This window comes from Malus sylvestris, chromosome 5, assembly GCF_916048215.2.
Source record: "Malus sylvestris chromosome 5, drMalSylv7.2, whole genome shotgun sequence".
Lineage (NCBI taxonomy): Eukaryota > Viridiplantae > Streptophyta > Magnoliopsida > Rosales > Rosaceae > Malus > Malus sylvestris.
Window position 1 is genome coordinate 26,844,761 of NC_062264.1, and position 25,124 is coordinate 26,869,884.

Sequence of the window (25,124 nt, forward strand, 5' to 3'; positions counted from 1 at the left end):
TACGAACTTATATTTGAGGTTATAAACTATGATCAATGGTCTTTCTTTTTATAGATTATCTCATACTTGTAATTTGGTTCCGTGGAGTGGTCCGGAACCCAGTGTTGTTGGATTCCGTTGAGTGGTTCGGAATCCTTGCTATTGCTCATTTCCATAAGGTTATCTTAGAATCCTAGATTCGAGTGAATGAGAATTACGCACAATGGTTCTTGTGCATACAAAATTAGAATTATCATGTTATTATCCATAACTCAAGTAGGGAATTATGTAGAGTTCTTTAATTAAACTCGTGAAATGATGTGCTATCTTACTGATTGATTAACGTAATTAAATATTAATATTGTGCTTCGTGATTCCCTGATATGTTACAAGCTATGGATAAAGATATAATGTTGGAAGCATAGTGATTGGTATGATGTAGTGAAATATGATTTGACTTGTGAATTGGAAATGGTTGTGTCATGTGATTGAAATGCCTATTGAATTGCTTGGGAGATGTGAGATCTAGTAATGGACCGATAACCCATTGTGATGGGGATTTATTGCTCAATATCAGTTCGTTTTGTTGAGTCTTCGTGAATTGAGTAACTTGAATCCTGTCTTGTTCATTCGAGCCGTAGTTATGCTTCTTGGACTTCCGTTTGGTTCTGTTGAATGGTTCGGAACTAAGTTCTGTTTGGATTCCGTTGAGTGATGGTTCGGAATCCCTTATACTCTGCGATTCTGTTGAGTGATGGTCCGGAATCGTATCCTGGTTTGGATTCCGTTGAGTGATGGTTCGGAATCGTATCATTGACTTGTTAGTTCCTTGGATTGATATCAACTTCTGAGATGTAGGCTTCGGCCAAAATGTGTCACTCTAGCCCTGCATTTTGGTATATGATGTGTTGTTGATTGATGTGATTGTGTAATAATGTTGGTTGTGATTTTTGTCATTATAATTAGACTCGTTGACTATTTTGGCTAGAGAATAGCATGGTGATCCATTGATTGTTCTTTGAGATGTTGCATATTATGAAATGGAGAATCATGTGAAATGTAGTGATTTATATGAAGGATGAAGTGGAAAATATATGTGTCGGCATAGCATACCTGCGTGCATGACAAGATGATAGTTGTGTATGGCTTGTGGTTGATGCGTAGTGTGGTACCCTATGTTTTTTTCACTATAAGTATTTTACGAAAAGATTAAAGTTTGACGAATGTTGAACTACGAAGGCTTGATCCCTATTGAGGGTACGTAGGCAGTCTAACGAAGAGGTTAGATGCAGCCATAAATTGTACGAAAAATGCTATGAAATTTGAATCTTGATTTATGCTTTGTACATATCCCGGAGGCGGGGTATGTTAGATGTACAGGTATTGGTGACGTCACGTGTCGATTCTGGACGTATGTTGGGATTGGGGCGTGACAATTTTAATGGTATCAGAGCAAATGATCCTACTCTATGTTATGCAACCATTTCGAGTCATGTTGGCATGAATTACAATATGCATTGTGGTTGTATGATTTCATAATTTTTGGGCATAAAGATGCATTCATGTGATATATGGACACATATATATTTGAGATACATATATGAATTACATTGTGTTGTAGTGAAATTTCCATGGTGATTATGAAAGATCTCATTAATGGAAATTATGATTTGTATTAATATTGCATTACTTCCATGTTCTTTGAGTAATGAGAAAGTTATGTGAAATATATATACGTTGTGAATTATTATGAAGTGAAGTGAATTGGATTGATATTATGTTATGTATTATGAAAATTTTGAATGTTAGAACAATAATGAGATTGTGACCTGTGCCAATGAGAATTATTGAATTGGGCAGAAAAAGGCCGAGGAGATGTTATATGGGCAAAAAGTCCGTGGATGTGGATTTGGGCAAAAAGGCCTAAAGATGTGTACAACAACAACAACAACAACAACAAAGCCTTTTCCCACTAAGTGGGGTCGGCTATATGAATCCTAGAACGTCATTGCGCTCGGTTTTGTGTCATTTCCTTCGTTAGATCCAAGTACTCTAAGTCTTTTCTTAGAGTCTCTTCCAAAGTTTTCCTAGGTCTTCCTCTACCCCTTCGGCCCTGAACCTCTGTCCCGTAGTCACATTTTCGAACTGGAGCGTCAGTAGGCCTTCTTTGCACATGTCCAAATCACCGGAACCGATTTTCTCTCATCTTTCCTTCAATTTTAGCTACTCCTACTTTACCTCGGATATCCTCATTCCCAATCTTATCCTTTCTCGTGTGCCCACACATCCCACGAAGCATCCACATCTCCGCCACACCCATTTTATGTACGTGTTGATGCTTCACCGCCCAACATTCTGTGTCATACAACATCGCTGGCCTTATTGTCGTCCTATAAAATTTTCCCTTGAGCTTCAATGGCCTACGACGGTCACACAACACGCCAAATGCACTCTTACACTTCATCTATCCAGCTTGTATTCTATGGTTGAGATCTCCATCTAATTCTTCGTTCTCTTGCACGATAGATCCTAGGTAGCAAAAACGGTCGCTTTTTGTGATCTTCGCTAGATTGCTCTGGTTATTAGTATGGATAAGTATATAAATTGATAGAGATAGGAAAGCAAATACAAGATGTACGTGGTTCACCCAGATTGGCTACGTCCACGGAATAGAGGAGTTCTCATTAATTGTGAAGGGTTTACACAAGTACATAGGTTCAAGCTCTCCTTTAGTGAGTACAAGTAAATGATTTAGTACAAATGACATTAGGAAATATTGTGGGAGAATGATCTCGTAATCACAAAACTTCTAAGTATCGGAGTGTGGTATCGTCTTGACTTGCCTTATCTGTCTCATAGGTAGATGTGGCATCTTCTCTGGAAGTACTCTTCCTCCATCCAGGGGTGGTTAACTGGTGGAGATGCACAAGGTAATGTATCAATTTTACTTGAAGCTTACTTGTAGTTTCAAGCTTGGTCAAGTGCGATACAAACCATGTAGTAGGAGTCCCCCAAGTCGCCGAGCTAGGGGATCTGCTGAAAGAGGTGACAGACAAGGTAAGTAATCAGAGCTCCGGCTGATTGTTCACATTTTCCCTATCTTGCAGGCAGCATGAAAGATAAAGAGAAGAAAAATGAGAAGAGATGATATGGGATACTTTTGCTTTTGAAGAAGTAACTTTCCACAGGCTTATTCTTGAACTGAGCTGGAGGGTTTTCTGGTTTCCTCCAGAGTATAAGGCCGACTGAAGAATTTGAGGGTCAAAACAAGTCCATCAAATCTAGAGTACGTTCGACCCTGCTGATATGGGCTACTTTTGCTTTGACAGAGTAATGGATGTATCGGCACGTGTGCTGTTACGCTTGTCTCCACATGCTTCATTGTATCCTTCTCCCTTGCCCTATCTGTTCCTCAGGCAAATGCGGTATCTTCCCTGAAAGCATAAGATGTTGAAGATGAGTACTCGAGAGCAATGTCAGGTAAGTAATCAGGTATGGGGTTCTAGGCAGTCAGTTCCTGGCTAGAAGCTTGATTCCAAGTGCTGACTGATTGCTCTTTTTCTCCTTGTCTTGCAGGTAAGAACAAGGTCGAAGGAAAAGACAGGGAAAAAGCATGATATGGGATACTCTTGCTTTTAACCCTGATGATATGAGATATTCTTACTCTAGTATAGCTTGTTTGCAGAGGTATTATCGGGGGGAAAGAAAGCTGAATATTTCGAAAGGCTTCGTTGGGAGTGCCCTCTCAGATATGAGGAAGGGTTGAGCATTTTTGCAGGTCTGCCTGTCCGTTGGGGATGGAGGTCGACATATATAGAAGTCTCCTTAACAACAAGTAGTAATGTTATTCCTTTACCCTACTTGGTCATAGCACGGTAGTGGGAGCTGCCAGCTTCACATGTTTTAACTCTGTCAGAGCACTTTGAAAAAGTGGTCTGTGGTATCTGGAAAGCTGATGTTGCGTGTGAAGATTACAGACAGCTTTATCCAAGGAGATCCGGCTCTTGAAGTTGGGAAAGTGTTGCCTCTTCGGTTTTCGAACAAGCAATTCTATCGGGGATCTGGCTCTCGAGATTCGGAGAACGATGCCTCTTCGATTTTTGAGAAAGCAATCATGCTGGGGGTCTGGCTCTCAAGATTCGGAGAGCGGTGACTCTTCGATTTTTGAGAAAGTAATCATGTTGGGAGTCTGGCTCCCGAGATTCGGAGGGCGGTGCCTCTTCGATTTTGGAGTAAGCAATCTTTTTGGGAGTGTTTTCTCGAATGTGAGTAAAGGTTGGGCATGTTTGCTAGTCTACCTTGCCACGAAGCACAGAGGTTGACACACAGGGACTTTCCAATTATCCAGCAGTGGTACTGTTCCTTTACCCTTGTGGGTAATAATATGGTAGCTAGACCTTCAAAATTTATGTGTCTAAACTTTGTTAGTGCTGTTTCTTTGCTATTCTTTTACCCTTCTTGGTTAGAGCGATGTAGTGGGAGCTGCAAGCTTCACGTGCTCAACTTTGGCAGAGAACTTTGGCAAAGTTATTTGTGGTACCCATGAGCTACTGTTGTGTGTGGGAAGTGGGTGATTGAACAGTAAGACTCATGTGCTTTCTACTTCACCAGAAGTCTTCGACATAATGCCCATAATTTTCGCAAAGCTGGGTGTGCGTGTGACAGGTGCTGACAAGGCTGGAAAAGTAGGTGCCTCTTCGATTTTTGAGATCGACCCTTGTGGTCTCTGAGCAGCCCAGCTTTTGAGAAAGCAAGCGCCTCTTCGATTTCTGAGATCGGCCTTTGTGGTCTTTGAGCAACCCAGCTTTTGAGAAAGCAAACGCCTCTTCGATTTTGAGATCGACCCTCGTGGTCTCTGAGCGGCCCAACTTTTGAGAAAGCAAACGCCTCTTCGATTTCTGAAGCTTCGTCGAGTGCAGATTTTTATAGGGGTTGACATTAAGTTCCAAAGCACACTTGAATCTCAACCAGTAGAAGCTCCATTCTTGCACTTCTAAGATCTTGATTTGTCCGACCTCTTTTCTCTTCAACACCTTTGAAAATGTATGGCCCCTCCGACCGTCATTTTGACTTGAACCTTGTTGAAGAGGCAGCCCCGCCTTCTCCAGACAACATATGGCGATCATCATTCGTCTCCCTTACTGGTCCTCTTACCGTTGGGGATTCCGTGATGAAGAATGATATGACTGCTGCGGTGGTGGCCAGGAACCTTCTCACTTCCAAAGATAACAGACTACTTTCCAAACGGTCTGATGAGTTAGCTGTTAAGATTCTTTGGCTCTCAGTGTTCAGTGTGCAGGTTCTGTGTCTAATATGGCCCAACGCCTATTTGCTCGAACCCGCCAAGTTGAATCATTGGCTACTGAAGTGATGAGTCTCAAACAGGAGATTAGAGGGCTCAGGCATGAGAATAAACAGTTGCACCGGCTCGCACATGACTATGCTACAAACATGAAGAGGAAGCTTGACCAGATGAAGGAATCTGATGGTCAGGTTTTACTTGATCATCAGAGATTTGTGGGTTTGTTCTAAAGGCATTTATTGCCTTCGTCTTCTGGGGCTGTACCGTGTAATGAAGCTCCAAATGATCAACCTCTGATGCCTCCTCCTTCTAGGGTTCTGTCCAGTACTGAGGCTCCGAATGATCCCCCTCCGGTGCCTTCTCTTTCTGGGGCTCTACCGACTGCTGAGACTTCTCCTAAGCAATCTTTGTGAATGCTCCCTCTTGTTTGTTTATTTTGACTTATATATATGTACATATTTGTAGCTTATCGGGGATATCAATAAATAAGCTTTCCTTCATTTCAACGTATTGTGTTAAATACACCAAAACCTTCTTCGCTAAGTTCTTTGAATTTTCTTTTGTTGAAGCTTTGTGAGTGGAGCATGTAGGTTGAGGTAGTGTTCCCTTAATTTCCTGAGTGAGGAAAACTTCTCGGTTGGAGACTTGGAAAATCCAAGTCACTGAGTGGGATCGGCTATATGAATCTTAGAACGCCATTGTGCTCGGTCCTGTGTCATGTCCTTCGTTAGATCCAAGTACTCTAAGTCTTTTCTTAGAGTCTCGTCCAAAGTTTTCCTAGGTCTTCCTCTACCCCTTCGGCCCTGAACCTTTGTCCCATAGTCGCATCTTCTAATCGGAGCGTTAGTAGGCCTTCTTTGCACATGTCCAAACCACCGTAACCGATTTTCTCTCATCTTTCCTTCAATTTCGGCTACTCCTACTTTACCCCGGATATCCTCATTCCTAATCTTATCCTTTCTCGTGTGCCCACACATCCAACGAAACATCCTCATCTCCGCTACACCCATTTTGTGTACGTGTTGATGCTTCACCGCCCAACATTCTGTGCCATACAGCATCGCCGGCCTTATTGTCGTCCCATAAAATTTTCCCTTGAGCTTCAGTGGCATACGGCGGTCACACAACACGCCGGATGCACTCTTTTACTTTATCCATCCAGCTTGTATTCTATGGTTGAGATCTCCATCTAATTCTCCGTTCTTTTGCAAGATAGATCCTAGGTAACGAAAACGGTCGCTCTTTGGTATTTCTTGATCTCCGATCCTCACCCCTAACTCGTTTTGGCCTCCATTTGCACTGAACTTGCACTCCATATATTCTGTCTTTGATCGGCTTAGGCGAATACCTTTAGATTCCAACACTTATCTCCAAAGGTTAAGCTTTGCATTTACCCCTTCCTGAGTTTCATCTATCAACACTATATCGTCTGTGAAAAGCATACACCAAGGAATATCATCTTGAATATGTCCTGTTAACTCATCCATTACAAAAAGGCCTAAAGATGTGTGATTGGACAAAATGACCGTGAACGATGAGTTGGGCGAAATGACTCGTGAAATGTGAAGGAATGAATGAGTGGGCACAAGACCCAGTACTTCCGGAAGAAAAGCTCCTTGTGCGAGCATGAAAATTTCTCCATTTATTTTTAGTGGAGACGAATAAAATTGTGAAATGAGATTTGAGTTCGCTTACTATAAACGAATTTCTAGTTGTGTGAGACATGAAGATTTTAGGGTTGATGAAAAGAATGGATGAGGAAAGTTTTTAATTACAAATTTGATTGTTTTGGTTGCCGTAGTCTTGGGTTGGCATGGTTGGATTCGATGTTGTGAAACAAAAATTGATGACGAGCACTTATTCTCGTGGCTGTGTGATTAATAAGATTTAGTATGTGAGCCAATAGAGTTGTAATTTATCTAAATTTTTCTCCTTTGGTTAATGGACTGTGAATAGTACTATGGATGTGCGACTCACACATTTCTCATATCTGATTTGTCATTAATAATGTTTGGCTTGCAATTTTGACACTTACTTAGTCATTGATGATTATGGTTTGCATTTCTGGTATCTCGTTGGCCGAGGATGGTTATGGCTGACATTTATGATAATTGTTTTGATAGTGATGTGTATGTTGTGACTATTAAGCTAGTGGCTATTTTAGGCCATGAGAATTGTGGCTAAGGCGGTATTTATTTTGCCAATGAATATGAATAGAATTTCTAATAATTATCCTGCCAATAAAGATTGCTGGGAATCGGAGTATATGGGTGAGAATCATGACGATGTCTTCGTTGATCTATTCATTTTGAGTTTGAATAAACTCATAGGCTCAGGTTATGATTTTATTCACTATAAATGGAATGTTGGAGAAAGTTCGTAATTTGGTTGCTATAATTATAAGTATATTCATGAATTCTTGTTAATATGGACATTCTTTGTGCTTGCATAAATATGGATATGGAGGTCGTGTTGAGATGATGTTAATTGTATTTGTGAGTTATGGTTCGATGTCGTTGAACTTGATTTTAGCTAAATTCGAGTGTAATTAAGGTGTGAATGCCATTTATGCATCATTATATGTGGCTAGGTGGCATTAGTGGATATGGATGATTGTGAAATAGTGGTGTTCGTATGATTGAATTATTGTTGGAAGTGACATTAGGCTTGTACAAAGATTAGTGATGTTGTCGAGCTGGGATGAGGATGTTGTGTTTGTAAGCATATTATTATGTGCTGCCTTGATTACGGCGATTGTATTTGGGAAATGGTACTCGGAATTGTGGAACTTGTTGGTAACTAATTGTGTGGATGGTTGAAAAGATTGGCATTGGAAATTTCGAGGACGAAATTTTTTAAAGGGGGAAGAATGGATTTCACTGTTATAATCTACGTATTTGTATTATTGAGATTTTATATTATTTTTCGAGAATTTATTTTAATTTCTTTGAATTAAGATTTTAATTAAATTAGTTACGAAGTTTGAAGTTTGGAGATTAATTATTTAAAATCCGTGGACCTTTCGAGGTCACAATTTATATCGTTGAATAGATTTCGATATCACGAACGTATAGGTGAAAGCCGCTTGCGAGTCCGAGTTTTAACGGTATAGTTACGGATATTTGAAGTTGTGTTACTAATCTTTATATTTTAATTTATTTTAAAACTCCCACATAGTGGGAGAGTGACCAGGGAGAAATGGGAAATAAAAGGGAATGGACTAAAAAAAAAAAAGGAGGGAGGAGGGTCTGATTTTGATCCGTTTTTGGGCATTTTCGACCCTTTTGACCCATAAACTTGACCCGCTCATATCTTCTTCATCCGAGCTCCGTTTTGGATGATCTTGGTGTCCATGGAAAGCTCTTGAAGAGCCCTACGACCCTGCGGTGTTAGATTTCCCATTTTCTGATCCACTTTTCCAGTTCGAGGCAGCAAAGTCCCGTGGGTTTTCCGGCGATTGTGTCATTTTTCCGGTGATTCCGGCAACCATTTCCTTCGAGTGAGGTATAAAACTTCATCTACTCTTCATAATCTCCAAGTTGGTATGCTTGGTTTGTACTTTTGTATTCGTTTTAGAGTTGGGTGTTTAAAACCCTAGAAACCCGGTTTTACCCGATGAATTTGGATGGTTTCCGGTTAGAATTTGTTGTTGGCCTAGTTGTGAATAATGTTTCCCTTGTTGAGATCTTCATTCTTGTAAAATATGAGAATTTTTGGAAAAAGTCGGATTTTCCGATGTGTGGCATTCGATTTATGAAATGCTGTTGGTTGAGTGTATTTAGATAGGTCCACCACTTGGATATTCTAACAGTTAACGATACTTTAAATTCTTATATTTATATCATTTGTGAATATGGCTTGGTGTTATAAATGTGATTTCTATTGAAATGTGATTTTATATATTTAGCCGTAGACCTATGCTTATTAGCATGATTTGGCTTGTGTACTGATGATGGTTGTGATATATGTGAGTTTAATTATCCTTTTAGTATTGTGAATGATGAGTATGATTATTTTCATGACAATGTGATCCTAGAATTCTATTAGAGGTATGTTGTAGCACTTATATGCTTGGGTGACATATTAGTGGTGACCTCGAGAAGTTGATGGTGTAGGCGACTACGTTGTAACTCATAGGGGTTGAGATGTGCATAAGTTGAGGTGTTGAGTTTACTGCACCATGTAGTAGTTGTACATTGATGGTCCTGCTTGGTATATCCGCATTGGGGGACCATACGCATTTCAGGAGTGATCATGCTTGGTATATCCGCATTGGGTGATCACTACCTACCTGATTATTTTGACCCTGCTTGGTTAATCCGCATTGGGTGGTCATTAGTGGTCCTGCTTGGTTAATCCGCATTGGGGGACCATACTATATATGGATTGCGCTTAGTTAACCCGCGTTGGGTAATCCTTATGGCCATGTATGCTTAGGAGTGATCATGCTTGGTTAATCCGCATTGGGTGATCATTTCCTAATAGTTGTAGGGGTGATTCTGCTTGGTTAATCCACATTGGGGGGTCACTGCCTACTTGGTTACTTTCTTAAGGGTGGCTCTGCTTGGTTAATCTGCTTTGGGGGGGCACTTCTTGTTTGGTTACTTATGTGGGCTTCAGTTAAATTGCGTCCCCCTAGCCCTAGTTTTAATGTACATATGAATGATGGTTTTTGAGAATCTTGATGGTTTGAATGGGATAAGTCGTTGGATGTTTAGGTGACTTCTTCGGAGTTGTTAGAGACTTGATTATGTTTTCATATTTACGAACTTATATTTGAGGTTATAAACTATGATCAATGGTCTTTCTTTTTATAGATTATCTCATACTTGTAATTTGGTTCCGTGGAGTGGTCCGGAACCCAGTGTTGTTGGATTCCGTTGAGTGGTTCGGAATCCTTGCTTTTGCTCATTTCCATAAGGTTATCCTAGAATCCTAGATTCGAGTGAATGAGAATTACGCACAATGGATCTTGTGCATACAAATTAGAATTATCATGTTATTATCCATAACTCAAGTAGGGAATTATGTAGATTTCTTTAATTAAACTCGTGAAATGATGTGCTATCTCACTGATTGATTAACGTAATTAAATATTAATATTGTGCTTCGAGATACCCTAATATGTTACAAGCTATGGATAGAGATATAATGTTGGAAGCATAGTGATTGGTATGATGTAGTGAAATGTGATTTGACTTGTGAATTGGAAATGGTTGTGTCATGTGATTGAAATGCCTATTGAATTGCTTGGGAGATGTGAGATCTAGTAATGGACCGATAACCCATTGTGATGGGGATTTATTGCTCGATATTAGTTCGTTTTGTTGAGTCTTCGTGAATTGAGTAACTTGAATCCTGTCTTGTTCCTTCGAGCCGTAGTTATGCTTCTTGGACTTCCGTTCGGTTCTGTTAAATGGTTAGGAACTAAGTTCTGTTTGGATTCTATTGAGTGATGGTCCAGAATCCCTTATACTCTGCGATTTCGTTGAGTGATGGTCCGGAATCGTATCCTGGTTTGGATTCCGTTGAGTGATGGTTCGGAATCGTATCATTGACTTGTTAGTTCCTTGGATTGATATCAACTTCTGAGATGTAGGCTTCGGCCAAAATGTGTCACTCTAGCCCTGCATTTTGGTATATGATGTGTTGTTGATTGATGTGATTGTGTAATAATGTTGGTTGTGATTTTTGTCATTATAATTAGACTCGTTGACTATTTTGGCTAGAGAATAGCATGGTGATCCATTGATTGTTCTTTGAGATGTTGCATATTATGAAATGGAGAATCATGTGAAATGTAGTTATTTATATGAAGGATGAAGTGGAAAATATATGTGTGGGCATAGCATACCTGCGTGCATGACAAGATGATAGTTGTGTATGGCTTGTGGTTGATGCGTAGTGTGGTACCCTATGTTTTTTTCACTATAAGTGTTTTACGAAAAGATTAAAGTTTGACGAACGTTGAACTACGAATGGCTTAATCCCTATTGAGGGTACGTAGGCAGTCTAACGAAGAGGTTAGATGCAGCCATAAAATGTACAAAAAATGCAATGAAATTTGAATCTTGATTTATGCTTTGTACATATCCCGGAGGCGGGGTATGTTAGATGTACAGGTATTGGTGACGTCACGTGTCGATTCTGGACGTATGTTAGGATCGGGGCGTGACAGAATTTTAATGATCTACAACACATTTGCAAGAGAGAAATGATACGCTCCATTGATCTGTCTTTGTTTCTCTCAAGACACTAACAATGGACTTCTAGCTTGTAAGTAGAAAAAAGAAAAAGGAAGGAAAATACCCCAAAATGGGACAAAACCGGTCATGCACAAGCCATGCACACCATGCACAAAACCAAAATTACTAAAATACCCACATGTAAATACTAAAAATCATTAGACCATTGCATCATTGTTCTTATTTGGAAGAGAGGGACGTCGAGAGAGCTTTGTGAGCTCTGGGTTTCTGGATTGAGCTCAAATCAGGAGCATTTCAAAAAGAGGGAAGTCCAAAGAGAAGTAGAAGAGTGAGCTAGGTTTTAGGTTGACCTCATACCTCTGATTTCGAACAAAGGGATGCGAGAGAGAGAGGTGAGAAGAGTGAGCTAGGTTTTGTATCATATTTTCTGTTTTTGCCAGAAAGTTCCATTTTTCCTGGCAACTAAAGCTTCGACAAGCATAGAAAGATATGGGATAAATGAGTTGTTTGTAAGATGAATTAATACTTAGAAGTTAAATTGGGGTTTGTGTTTCATGTTAGGGCGTATGGGTTGTTGAATAAATTTCAAATTTTGACGTGCTACAAAACTGAGATGGAACAATTTTTGGTTCAATTGTTCAATTGCAGAAGTTTGTGAATTTTTTTTTTGTAATGTGCATGTGGTGTGCATATGGTGTGCATGGCAACATCTTAATATGAGAAGCAGAAATGTTCACTAGTTATGATGCATGTATGTTGTGCCCTAGGAATTTAGCGAGTATGACCACCACCTAGTTGGCCTCGAAGAAAACAAAATTAAGAAAAAGCTTAGAGGACATTTAGGGTCATGTGTGTCCATGAAATAACGATAACGAGTATCATGTTTTCCACTTGCACGGTTAAAATGTGGTTGATATATGTAACAAGACTTTTCAAACTATCACTGTAACCTTATATATGTAACAATTATGTTTTAATTGTATCCACTATACCAATATGTTGTTAAAGTTTCTCCCGTTTTGTGCATATCATGTGCATGTACTGTACATATTATGTGCATATAGTGTATATTATATGGTGCGTATTTACATCTTTGATACTCTTCGCATTAACGTAGTTTACCACTTTTTCCTTTGATTTAGAGGCAGGCCTTGCAAATATGAAAAAAGCGAACGAATTCGTGAAAAAAAATTCCTTTGATTCAGTTGGGTTCTTTCGTGCCCATTCAAACTGCAATTTTCAAAATCATTGAAATATTTGAATCTAATCAAATTTGATGCCAAATTCAAATTAATGAATCTTTGATTCTTCATATAAAGTTTATGGCCATTTACCTGATTGCGTCATTTTTCTGATTTCGAAGAGAGAGCTGTCAGCTATGGGTTTTTCAGTTGAGCTCAGATCTGTGGGCATAACATGGGCATGTCTTGTACATACAATGTATGACCGAGCTTAATATGAAGAAAGTGAACGAGTACGCGAAACAATTTTGTCCATATCCTTCTCTCTTCCTTCTTTCCACTCTGATTTCTCTCTTTTTCCTCAAATTTATCTCTTCTCCAAAATGCAACGACCTTTAATACGTTTTTTCATTTAATTGCAGCAAAAGTCAAACCCTATTTTAGCGCTTGTAAATTTGGATAGAGAGAGGGAGCAGAGGAAGGGAGAAGACAGAAGAAACGAAAACCCACATATAAATCAAAGAAATGATAAAAAATCAAAAATCAAAATTGAAGGATTTGGGCCTCCTCCAAGAAACACCAAACCAATCACTTCAACTCCAAAAATCCATCAATCAAAAAACAAAGTTAAGCAAACCCAGTTCATAAAACCTACAAAATGAAAAGGTAAAAATCGACGAAGATGGGTAGAGAGAGAGCTCTTGTGCATATTCGAAAATGAAAAGGTAAAAATCGACGAAGATGGGTAGAGAGAGAGCTTTTGTGCATATTCGAAATATATATATATATATATATATATATATATATAGAGAGAGAGAGAGAGAGAGAGAGAGAGAGAGAGAGAGAGAGAAAGCTCTTGGAAGAAGAAGATGGGTGGGTTAGGATTCCTTGAACTGGAATTAAGCAAGATAGATCTTCTCTCTCTTCTCTCTGTTTCTCTCTCTACAAAATGAGAAATGAGGGTTGAAATTTCTGAATAACCCATTTATATGTGAGGACAATTTAGTCATTTCAAGGTATAGGAAAAATCATACTTTTGTCCGATTGTTGTGCATGGCGTGTGCATGCTATGTGCATATTCAAAATGTCTTATTTCTATCCCAAGATTAAGAAATTGTCCTATTTCTGGATATTTTCCATAAAGAAAAGAAGCGAGTGCTTGATAATATATCAAAGAAAGAGAATGAGATATTGGAGATGAATGAGAATTATTAAGTTGCAATTAAGAAGAGGATCCAATTAAACAAATTAAGACGGAGAGAGGTAGAAATTGGGAAGCAAGAGGGGAGAGAGCAGTTGCCCACATAATTCACAAGTCACGAGTCTCCGGTGCACGGTAGTGGCAAGCACACAATAGCCAATAGGCGCCCTTTCCGGCCTTACGCGCTTTATGTACAAATTTAACTTGTTGCTCCATCTATTGATTTCATCTTTGATCAATGGAGCATTCAAAGCAATTTAATCTCGACAATGACTAACCAACACCGGGCATGTCAGTGTAGCATCTAAGTGATGCACTTACTGATGTATTATTAGTTTAAGATGTCAAGAGTGACAATAACAGGCGTAATTGAGGATAAAACTATCTAAAGCATCTGAATTTTTAAATCAACGAGCTCGAAACCTTGAAATAGGGAAAGCCCACCTCCAAACCGGTTTTGGTCAGAGTCTAATTTTGAAAAGCAAGGTCCTTCCCATTTAGTAGACTTGATTTCTATAGTCATCGACCCAATAAGAAGAGTAAAGTGAAGGAAGAGAGATCAAGGGGGAGGCTGCCAGTGTAAGTTAGGAGTTGGCTGGGTATGTAATTCATGTTTATGGAATAAATATAGCGAATGCAATAACTAAACTAAGGTATCAGTAAAAAAATAACTGGGGTAATACTTAGGTACTCATCAGTGAGTATTTTATGTATTCATCCAATCGATACATGTTCTTTGTTTTTTAACGCCCAAGAAAATGTACATTATATTTTAAAACAATAAAACATGTGTTAATTTATCATTGGAAAAATCAAGAGGTGAGTACTCACTAGTGAGTACACAAATATTGTCCTTAGAATTGTATTTTGTTTTCACAGTTTCCTAAATATGTTACAAAATGCATGTACAATGACTACATGTCCATTAAGATCCCAAGAGAATCATCGCTGTGGTTACAATTTGTTCAAGAGACAAAGATCATGGAAGAAACGATATCGAAAGTACAATTGTCTGCGAACAATATCATCTAAATCAAGTTTGAGCACCTTGATCAAATGATTTTTCAAGCTTAAAACTCAACTCTACTCAGCTAGTTTGTAAACCGAAATCTAGATTTTGGTAGGTTGGCTCAGCTTGGTTTTTGGATGAACTCGAACTTATGTTTTGCTAGACTTAATGAAAATTAAAAAAATAATAAAAATAACAAACCATTGATATTATGAAATTTTTCTTGATACAATTAATTGCACATTTTAGGCATTAAGTCTTGGGTGGTTAGTTTCGATTTTTTCCTTCTAAGGTAAGGCAGCGTGAAGATGGCTAGTAAAAGGACGGCAGATGTCCTTACCTCTGATACTAATAAACACATCGTACTTTTTTGGATCATCAGCAGAAGGAGAAACAGCGGATGAAGAAGAAGAAGCGATATCCATGACTTCTAGTTTTCAGATCATGCAAAAACATGTAGTTGCAGAGAGAATAATTGTTAATATTATGACGTTGTATCAATCAACTGTAAATTGATTTGAACTTTAGCCAATGTCTTCATGAAGTCCATTAATTGTTTATCCTTAGCTTTAGGCTTCAATCTTTCGGGATATGGCATCGGAGGCACATACACGCGTTCTGCAGTAGGTTGTGCAGCAATTTCTGCAGAATTCTCAAATCTGTCTACTGGCTGCACATATTGTGCAGAAATTCCAGATTTGGACAGTGGCTGGGTAGGTGTTGTCTGCAAATTGCCATCACTATCCTCTTCAATTTCTACATCTCTGTTGTCGTAACTTTTTTCAGAACATAAAAATTCTCACTGCATTACAATCAGCATTTCCTTTTGGATTCAGAACAGTTTGGCTGCTAAATTTTCTAGGTTCTCTGTCTGAACGCTGCAACGCTATCTGCCCAATTTGATGCTCCAAGTTCTTCAATGTTGAATGAATATTCTGAATATCATGACCGGTTTGATCAAACTTTGTTCGGATACTCTCTGATAATTTTTTAAGTGAAATTTCCAGAGATCTTTGTTGATGCGACATGCTACTGTACCTGTTGATGGAATTTTGGTTTGGGTTGTTGATCACCAGCCCACTTAAAATTCTAGTGATCTCTCCAACCTAGATTATAAAAATTTGAATAAGGATCATTCCTTGGTCTCAAATAATTGTTGAATGCATTAGCATGCTCTACTACAAAGTCGGGATACGCATCCTTGTGTGGGCAGCCCATAGTATCATGTGTGGGCAAGTTGCAAATGGCACAACTTGCTGGTATAGGCTGCTAGACAACAAGCTGCAGTACTCGTCCAGTCATTCTCTGCAGAAACAAGTCAAATTTTGCATCAAAGTTTTCAATATTTCTCTCCTTCTTTTCTATTTGAGCTTGATACATGTGGAGATCAACTTGACATCTCAAAAACGCCCCTGGTCTGGTAAATCAACTGCCCATTGCTGTGACTCTGTTGCCATTTTCTCAAATAATTGATACGCTTTATTGAGCATTTTTATCTAAATATGCCTTAGTTGTCAAATTGAGCCCTCTGTAGAATAGTTGCATTTGAGTATCACCATTAATGCCTGAGTGGGGACATTTTATGAGCAAATCCTTGTACCATTCCCATGCATCATGAATTGCTTCATTTGGTTTCTAAGCAAATGATAAAATCTGAGTATGCATGTCAAGCGTCTTGGATTCTAGATAATACTTGCTTAAGAATGCTTCACTAAGTTGGGTCCAAGAAGTAATATTTCTGGATGGTAGTGTGAGGAGCCATCTCCTTGCCCCGTCTTTCAGAGTGTAGGGAAAAAGTCAAACTTTGATTAATTCGGTTCAAAATCCTTTCACCAAGATATTCTTGCATCCCATCAAAAACTCCATGAGATGCAAGTTAGGATCGTTAATAGATAAACCGTGAAAAGTAGGTAGAATATCCAACATATGATGCCTTATCTCAAATGTAGACCCTTCCTCAACTTCTGGATAAGAAATGTAGCTTGGTATCTCAGTGGCGCGAGGTGCCAAAGTGTCTTCACTGTCCAGAATCTCAATAAACAAATTCTGCAAAAATGTACCCTGCGGCGAGGGTCCCATTGCAGTTTTTGCGCTCTACGCCTCTGTCTAACTGTTCGTTCAGGTTCTGGATCAAATTGTGCACGCTACTATCCTTGTGAACAGGTGTTGACCATGCAAAGATTTCTGCAAACAGTTTTGCTGAAATCTGCATAAACGAAAAACTAAAATTAATAAATTAAAAATAAAAATTATTTACAGCATTTAACTAAGAACATGATTAAAACGAAATATGTTACACAATCTTCGACCGCGGCATCAATTTCTGGATCCATACATGCAAAAGGGTTAAAAACACCTAAAATACTTACAAGAGAAGCAAGGTAATCGTAGTATAGATGGCTCTAGCAAGGTCGTTCTCCACAAAGATTATTAAAACAATTCGTATTAAATCAAATCTCAATTAATTGGTTAAAAACAAAGTCTTGGAAAGATTGATTTATGACCTAAATTAACAAACACAAATTTAATTAAAAAATTTAGAAAAATCTGCAATATTAAAGAAAATGAAAAGAAGCCACTCAATACTACGGTATGGTGGTATTCCTCTTCACTTGTAAGTGAGAAGTCTTAGGTTCGAATCTCGTAGATGACAAATTCAATACCAAATTAGGTTGCCCATTATGTGACTTAGCCTAACTCCCCTCCCCTTAGTGTAAAATATATCGTTTGTACTACAAAGAAAAGGAAAAAGAAAATTGTTTTTGGAATTGTAAAAACACTAGGGTTCCACCATCACCTTAACAATCTTGTGTAGTTTTACTAATTACTTATGAACTACACATGCAATTTGAATGTTAGGTTTTCTAATTCATATTTTCCTCGTGATATTCAAATAAGAACATATATCTAACATGTAATCCGTCTGTGATATTCATATCAAATATGAACCTGCAAAACTCATTAAGTTTTGTGAAAACATTTTGAAAAACCATGTAACCCCTAAGACGTGATATTCAACCTAATTGAAATGACAATTATTAACCACAAGAAGCAACACTCAATCCTTCGATGCTATTCCGACCGAATTGCATCAAATTACTTATCTAAACATCATAATGGTCCCGAATCACTAAGAATACATAAAGACAGTTTAAACACAATGATTAATAATTCAAAGTATGCATGCATAATATCATAAGTAATTAGGTAAAAGACTACATATTCAAGTTAAGGCTCCTGACTTCACCCTAGCAAAAAAAATTAGTTATGCATGTTCACAATTAAAATCAAAAGAATTTTTATTGAAATAGAAAAAGGTTGAAAACACCTTGAATGTAAAAGTTTGAAATCTCTAAGTTTTGGCCAAATTCCAATCTCAAAAATCACATTTAAACAAAAAAAAAAAAAAAAACTAAACTAGGGCTTGCCAAAGGGCTTTATTTACACTACTACAATATAAATTCTTTCTACAATCTCCTAGTCAACAAAGGAGAAACTATCGTTTGACAAAAAAAGAAAAAAAAAAAAAAAAAAAAAAAAAAAAGAAGAAACTGCCTTCAATCTGATCTGCCACGTACTTGACCCTATTCAGCTGCAAAACAGGCCCATGATAGCTTATTTTAAAGATTAAGACATTCTGAACATGTCTCCAGAAGGGGCTGAACCCAAAATAGATCATCTTGAACACCGAAAAGTTCAAATAAGCCAAAAAACGTCACTTTAACTGTATTGCACATTGGACCTTTATTTTATCGCTATAAATTAACCTTTCGGTAGAAAAATCTGAAACTTTGATACAAACAAGTTGAGAGACTCATAAACATTCTCCAATTGAAATTACTCCAAAATTCATTCGTTTGATCACTTTTTTTTTCTTTCAAGAAGTTGCATGTCCTACATTGAGAATATATAGCAAAATATCAAAATTTCACCAAAATAAATACTAAAACATATTAAGAATAGGGTAACCTTGGTAGTTGTTCAGGAAAAAAAATCTCTCATGTACACAAGTTAAATAGTCCTCTGAGTTTACTGTTTCACTCATTTAAACGACGCATAATATGACTATAGTGCCTGGTAGATGTCTACTCTGTAATACATTGTTGTAAACGTGACATGCATAGCTTCACATCATTTGTATTTGGTGCATCTAATTTTTGTATAGTCTTGAGTCTTTATGAAATTCTTTTGTTTTTGATACAGACAGGAGTAGCACTTGGAGCAGAAATTGAGGACAAAATGCCACAGTAATATGGAAAATAAGAATCCTCATGTGTTACTAGAAGAAATACGGTCCAAGCTTATTGAAAACTATTAAGGACCATAGTGTAAAAGATAAAACTTAGAAGTGTCAATTTGTAAATACTTCTATAGTCTGTTATTGTTTGTTATTGAGACGGTTAGGATTTGTTGTAGTGAGCTGTCAATCATATGTGTGATGAGATATGTATAAATACCTTCATCTGTAATCTTATTTGCAATCAATGAGAAGATAATTTTCCAGGCTTCAGCATGCACCCAGTGTCCAATTTCAGGAAAGACCTCCTGATATTGAGCTTCCGGAGGTATGTTTCTGCAACTAATCATTTTCTCAGAACTAATTCGTTTTTCCATCTTCTATATTCATCACAACATAATAATCATCTGACTGAAATTATTTCTTCCGCATTGATTTGTTATACTTATCATGGCAAGTTACTGTTCGATGTTCTGATTTGACATGATACAGCTAAAGTGCATGAGCTTTTCTTCTGGCTTATGTCTAAATTAGTAACTTGTAATAGAGAACTTCTTGTTCTCAAGATTTCTTATAACATAACGAGCTAACTAGTGGCCGCATTTACTCCAAAGCCACATTGTTCCTGAGCAGAATACCCGAATTTCTGTCTTTTTCTTCCATATATTTGCGATCAAGCTTACATTTTGACATTCCTATGTTTTCCACTTCCTCCCTGAATATGATAGTTCTTGCTGCATAACTGGTGAATACTTGTTTGCACTCACTAGCATTCATTAAACTAGACTAGACTAAGTGGGAGTCTAGTCCCGTGTTTGATACAAATTGGGACAATAGTTTTAATGACACTCGCCCCGACTAAACGGGACTAAGTAGTTCGCTAGGGGGTCTTAGTGAGACCCCCCGAAATCTACCGGACTTCTAAGCCCAACTCCTCCTACTTCGTTCCTCCTCGCTTCGCCCTCCCATCAACTTGTTACTCGCAAGATGTGGAACCCAGGTCCCATATACAAACTCTACCCTGCTTAGCCCCTATCATCTACCATTTTCAAACGCAAATCCCACAAAATTGGAAACAAAAGGCAAAAATTTCTGCAATATTTCCATTTTCAAAACTAGATCCAAATCCAAAATTCAGAACAAAAAAGTGAAAAGAAAAAAAAATACAAAATCGCTGTGCATCTGAAATGCTCAGCAGCTCTGCTCACACTCGACCTAGTCCATACTCCCTGATCGCAAACCTTTGCTATTGACACTGGAGAAGCAGACCCATGAATACCCAGATGACCCAGACTCTGAATGGATTCTGATTTGCCAATTGGGTCCCAGAAAAATTAGGAGGAAAAGAGGGACTTGAGCAAAGAGAAGTAGGAAGAAAAAGATGGAGATGAAGAGAGAGAGAGAGAGGGGCGAAGAAGAAAGAGGAAGAAACAGAGGGAGACGGACGGAGCAAACTTGGAAAGAAATGGGGAGATTAGCAGAAAAGAATCAGGAATGGGGAATGAAAAAAATGATAGTGGTAGTAATAAAATATTACTAAATATGTATTAAATAATATATAATATTAATAAAATATGAATTAAAAATATATTTATTATTGTTCAGCTTTTTAGTCCGACACTGCACCAAACGTTTCACTAAGTCAGTGTGGTTTAGTCTAATCTAAGCCGGTCTAGCTTAGTCCCTGAAGCTAGTCCAGTCCAAAATAGTCTGGTGCAACAAACGCACCCATAGTGACTATCCAAAAGGAAAAGTTGTGTATCTAAATAGCGGCAAGGTTCCATTCTGACTTTTTCTTAATCTATGTTTAAGAATGTAGCTTGCTAGTTCATATCAATCTAATTTCAATTGTTATGTACTCAATATTTAACGTAGTTTTATTGGCTTGTATTCAATGTTTTAATATTATTCTTTGTGAAATTCTTTCAGGAGAATGAAGAACAAGTTGACCCAGATGGGAGATGGGATCTAGATTCTTATATGGAGGTTGATGATGTGCGGCACTTCAATTTATTCTCCTAATTTGCTCCCATTATCTAGCACTTTCGTCCTTGCAATTTACTGATTTATGGTTTATACAATAAGCCCTTACCAAACAGAGTGAAGAAAGGGATCGTTGAACATGAGGTTAAAAATCCGGTATGTCACAAATCATCTCTGGAACTCAACTTTTTTTTTGGGTGTGGAATCATTTGAACTAATTCAAATGTACACAAGTTAAGATGAACCAATTCAATATGCACCATTCTTGATGGCTCCAACCGTAAACTTACTAAAACCTGGATTTGACTAGAATCAATTTCAAACCATCCAAATCATATATAAAGAGGAAGCTTATCTCTTCATAGTGTTTCGTTGCTCCTCTCTGTTATCCTGTTTCTTGTATAATGTTACAAGAAGCCTACATTGGTAATTAATAATGTTCCATTTCTTTCTTATGAGAATATAATGTTTCCAGCTCTGGTATCTACTGCTGGATTAGGGTGACTTGATCACAAGCTGAGTAATTCAAACTTAACTATCCATCGATTTGTGAAGTTGGTAATTTATTTGAGCAGTAGCATTTCATGTATCTTAGCATTTCTTGTACTTGTAAGAATTTTCATATTTCATTAACAAAAGGAGTAATGTAACAAACGATAACCCGTACAGTGTTGTAGTAAAACCAGTAACTCTAAATTACAAGGCAAAATGGCAAAAGGAAACCCCCAATTTTGACGGTCTCTCTTCCAATAACTCTGTACATGTTCCTATGTCCATCAATTGTATTTAGATTTGGTGAGTTGTTCAGGCAGAACCAACTCCGAGCGCTTTTCAACGAGAAATTTTTCAGTGTGACTGTCACATAAGGTGGTACGTGTCACTATACAAATAGTGAGATATTTGTGTTAAAAAGTTAATAGCTTAAAAAATAAAAAAATTCATCACTTACATAAAAACATGTGGTGTACCACTCATGTTCGTGTCACAATGAAAAATTTCTCCTTTTCAGCAATCGAGCATCGATTGGAAGACTTGCCGAGTGTGGCACGTGGCGGTCTAAGGCAGCCACGTGGATCTCGGAATCTTATGTGCCCGGGCTAGGTTGAGAGCCCTGAGACATTATTATCAAAATCTGAAAGTGGGCGTTGGGGAATAATTTTTGGTGTTGATTGTTCTGGTTTGGGTGTTTGATGGCAGGAGGGTTTTTCCCGACGGTGGTGAAGACGGAGGGGGAGGAGGGAGAAGCCAGGGGACATAAATGGCGGTGAAAGTGGGTGTTGGGGAAGCCCCATATGCATGGACAGAGCCGCTTTGGGCTCGGAGGGGGCGGATGCCCCCACTCAGTTTTTTTTAAAAATGTACTCTTTCAGTTGTTTGTGGCATTGGTATTAACTCGTTCATCTGCTACTTCCATCGTTGAAAGGACATTTTCGGCCATGAAATTTATGAAGATCAATTGTGAAATTATATGGAAGATCAACGAATGAATGATAACATTGTTATTTTTATAGAGAGATATTTGATGGTATTGGTAATGAGATTGTCATATAATGCTTACAAAACATAAAAACGCATTGATGGATATCGTAAAATATTGTATGAAAAACCTTATGAATTAATATATGAGTGTTTTGTTTGATACATTCTTGAACTTTTTAATTTGTGACTTTATTATTTAAGGATGCTCCCATCCATGCAGATTTCTGGCTCTGTCGCTGGCTATATGCAGTCCATGCCTCCCATTAACTGCTACACCAGTTGAGCCAACTGTTCAGTCCAATCACAACCAACAAATGGATAAATGTCGGACAAAATATTAACAATTCATATTAATATAAAATAATTACTCTAATTTCCTTTTCTTTTCATATTAACCAAATCAAGAGTTATTTTAATAGTAACTTATTAAATATAGTCCATTTATGTGTACAATGATGTTTCAGAAACATGGTCCATTATATCGTGCCATAATACAAATGATTCGATATTTGAAAAAAAAAATTCAATCACTTATATTATGATATTTGGTATATCAGCCGTACTTTCAACGCACTGAAAAATTTCTCATATTTGTGAAACTGAGTGGCAATATGTCATTGATAAAATAAATAGAGATTCTGTTCCTTGAATGGAGAATACACATTTTGCACAGGAAATTTTTCTTACCAAATGTAATTGGAAGGACGTTGAAATTTGAGCGATACATACCACAGGAATAATGCTCAACTTTAATATCTATGTTGTCACATCAAATTCCCAATTAGAATCCAAGTTATGTCCATATACATAACTTACAATTTACGCACATATGAGGAACTGGTCTTAGCACTTGCAAATAAGAAGGTGCAACTATTCATACTAAAAATAGTTAGGAGCACATAAATTGACATGTACTTGATAAAATTTGAGAAATTCGTCTCGGTGATTGAGACATTTGCTACAATTGGGAACAAAAGAAGCTCCCACAATGGAGCTACACACTTCAATGCAAAATGGCAAACGACATATGCCAAACCAACATATGCAGTAACAAAAAAATAGAAACTAGACAAGGTTGTAGCTCGAATTAAGAATGCATTACATTAAGTGTCCATGTTTTCTTATTACATCAATTATTAAGGTTAGCTTTGTGGTTTTGGCCAATTCTATGGTTTTGATCCGAAACTTAGTACAACTTCAAACATCCCTAATGTTTTAATTAATAGATCTTTCCATGTACATCATGTAATACAACAAGTTTCAAGGACTAATCAAATAGCAAAAATGAGGTAATCACAAAAGAGATCAATCAAAATGCCTTAATTGTACCAACTAATGAAGTTATTTAAAGGGTTTATAATCACATTTTAGAACACTAATCATTAATCGTCTCGTTAAAGAAGAAGAGGACGTGAACTTGACGAAACGCGAACACGACAAAGTCGTGGACATGAGCTACTTGTTGGCCATGATAAGAGTAGTTAATCTATATGAGTGTGTATAGTTTATCAATTAAGTTTCCTCTTGAGACGGATTTATAGAACGATGTTTAAATGTGCAGCTGCAGCTTATAGTCTGACAATATCACATGTCGAATATTCGACAAACAAATCGCTCTGATTTCTACATTGTAGCTTCCTTTTCAATCTCGCATTAATTAGTACCTTTCTGTATGTGTTAACATTTTTGTTTCCCCACTTTGTACAAGTTGACAAATCGAAAACATAAACTTGCTAACCAACTCTAATTTCTAAGTTGTATTTGTTGTGGTAGTACCTAATGGGCAGGGCTCATGAGGACCAGTGGCAATTTTGAAATATCACAACAAATACAGAACCATTTTGTCACAAAATATCAAAACGAAAAATCGATTAACGACGATCGTTTTTCTACCTCAAACTATTGGCATCTCTCAGTGTCTCCGTCGTCTTCTGATTTTCCTCCGAATCGGAGAAGAAGGGTAACCAAATCCTGATCCTCCGAATTCGTGGTTTTCTGATTCTTTCGGCGCTCCTCATGCTTACGGCAGCCTGAGAGCGAGGCGCTCTCGATTGATTCCATGGTCTGATCTTCCGCGAATCGCAATCCGACGGTGGCGATGGCGTCGACGCAGAACCAATTGGCGCATGTGGATCTCTTCGATGCGTATTTGCGACGGGCCGATTTGGACCGCGATGGCCGGATTAGTGGCAATGAAGCCGTCGCTTTCTTCCAGGGCTCTGGTCACCCAAACAGGTCCTTGCGCAGGTACTCTCTCTCTATACATATGTATATGCTTGTGTATATATGTATAATTGGATGTGTGTGTATGATTATATTTGTGTTCCGAATCAGATTGATTTTGAATTTTTAGACTAATTGGAGTTGAAGTGGTAAATGTGAGCTCGGGATGTCTTAATTCTCTTATCTAAGCTGAGATTTTTATTTCGTGCTAGTATAAATGCGGAATTGATGTTCAAATGGTAGAAAATAAGTAGATGAATAATTTGTATTACTGTTAGTGAGGTTGAGAGAGTTATGTTATCAGGTCATTAATTTACCTTCTGG

The 25,124-nt window shown here is 37.8% G+C and overlaps 2 protein-coding genes, 1 non-coding gene and 1 pseudogene across 14 annotated transcripts in view; 2 read left to right on the forward strand and 2 right to left on the reverse strand.

The window, feature by feature from the left end:
* LOC126621385 (histone deacetylase 19) overlaps positions 1–25,124 on the forward strand; it is a 93,013-nt gene that overhangs the window by 65,606 nt on the left and 2,283 nt on the right. The gene's annotated exons all lie outside the window — the stretch shown is intronic.
* The window catches only part of LOC126621419 (chloride channel protein CLC-e-like), an 84,915-nt pseudogene that overhangs the window by 55,382 nt on the left and 4,409 nt on the right, over positions 1–25,124 (reverse strand).
* The window catches only part of LOC126621357 (disease resistance protein RUN1-like), a 142,361-nt gene that overhangs the window by 48,334 nt on the left and 68,903 nt on the right, over positions 1–25,124 (reverse strand). The window lies entirely within an intron of this gene.
* Positions 16,440–16,539, forward strand: LOC126624876 (small nucleolar RNA R71). Its single transcript, XR_007624251.1, has one exon. It is a non-coding gene; the product is annotated as a small nucleolar RNA R71 (small nucleolar RNA).